This window comes from Triticum dicoccoides, chromosome 7A, assembly GCF_002162155.2.
Source record: "Triticum dicoccoides isolate Atlit2015 ecotype Zavitan chromosome 7A, WEW_v2.0, whole genome shotgun sequence".
Classification (NCBI taxonomy): domain Eukaryota; kingdom Viridiplantae; phylum Streptophyta; class Magnoliopsida; order Poales; family Poaceae; genus Triticum; species Triticum dicoccoides.
Window position 1 is genome coordinate 317,460,844 of NC_041392.1, and position 1,881 is coordinate 317,462,724.

Genomic DNA, 1,881 nt, shown 5'->3' on the forward strand with positions numbered 1-1,881 from the left:
TAGGCATAGCAAAAGAGCGAGCATCTAGCAAAGAAAAGATAGAAGTGATTTCGAGGGTATGCTCATCTTGCCTGCAAAGTTGTCAGAGTTGACTAGATCCTTGAAAGCAAACTCAACGGGCTCCTCGTTAGCGATCTCATCTCCCGGATCTACCCAAACAAGACAAACAAGCAAGAGGAACACAATCAACCACGTGCAAAGCTCAAACAACATGATGCAAACATGATATGCTATGCGGGATGCGATATGTGATGCATATGCAAGATTTGACAAGGAATGAAAGAACCTGGCCGAAACATGGAAATCCAAGAGTGCCACTGGAAAGGTGAGGTGATTTCGGTTGAAATCGATATAAAGATCACCGGAATCGGATGCATGGTTTGGAAATGGCAAGCAAAACAAATGTCACTGGTCTGCGATAAACAACAAGTAGCCATCTAAATGCATCAAAATAATTATGCTACAGCACTCAAACATGGCAACAAAATACATGGCAGGGATCCACTCATAATGCTTGTCAAAAGATGAACACTAAGCTACGGCCAATTCATCCATTAACAGGTTCAAACAAGCATGGCAAAAGTGCAATTGGTAAACAGGTTTCAGACTTAGTGAAATTAACACAAGCCTGGAATATCAGATCAGGTAGCACACTTTGGAGCATGAAAACTATATGCTACAGGAACTTAACATGGCAAAGCAAGGCATGGCACGGAGCTACTCAAAGGGCTTAACAAAAGTCCCTCAGTGACCTTGAGACAAAAGGGATCAGAAAATACAATTGCAAGCATGTGAACATGGCAAAAACATAATCAGATCTCAGACTTAGTGAATACTGGAGCATGCAAATCTGTTAACGAGTAGGCATGTTCACGAGCTCGATGCACTCACTACAGAGCATAGCATGACAAACTAAGCATACACTCATCAAGAATACACATTATATAATCTAGAAATGGCAAGAACAACAACATAGCATGCACGGATCAACAATAACATCCTCGGCAAAATCGCTAACAAGTAGACAATCTACCAGGAATTCACGAAATAGCAAAAGTAGAGCTCGATTGACTCAAGATAGGTTGCTCCATAAATGCAAACAAAGACATGGATGGATAGATCACCACAATGTTAACAAATCATCCTTACTGATCATCCTCAAAAGGGGCACGGATCACTAGGAAACAACATGAACATATGGCATGTTGATAAAAACAGATCAAGGACTTAGTGAAATTCTAAGTCCCTGAAATCAGCATTAACGAATGCACTACTTTGCAAGCTTGTGCTAGTCACTACACATGTCACAAAAATACATGGATAGCACCTCTGTAAAGATGGCAAAGCATATAACAAAACTCATGTAGAGCTCAGGAGCATATCATGCACACATTAAACATGGCAAAAATGACAACTAGCTATTTGGAGTAGGAGATCTGACAGTTAACTCAAATAGCTCTCTTCCAACAGCATTTCTGGCAACAAGATGAGCTCAAATGAAAATGATGCAATGAGGTGAAATGATGTACTCTTTGAGACGAACATTTTGATATGCTACACGCCCAAAACGGAGTTACAGTTGCAAAGATATAGCATGATGAAAAATGCAATATATCTAGGGTTTTGGGAGAAAGTCAACCGATGAGATAAACTCATATCTGGATCGGCACGCTTCCCGAGGTCGGATCAAAGCTCGCCGGAGGGTTTGCCGGCGTCGATGGCTCGTGGCGGCCAGAGTTCGCCGCGGGGAGGAGGGAGACAAGGCCGGCCAGCTTCGGAGGTGGCCGGAGCGGCGGAGGAGCTCGCCGGGGCGCTCCCGGCGACGAGGAGGCGCGGGACGACCAGGAGGCGCGGCGACCGGGCGGCGGCGCCGAGCTCGCC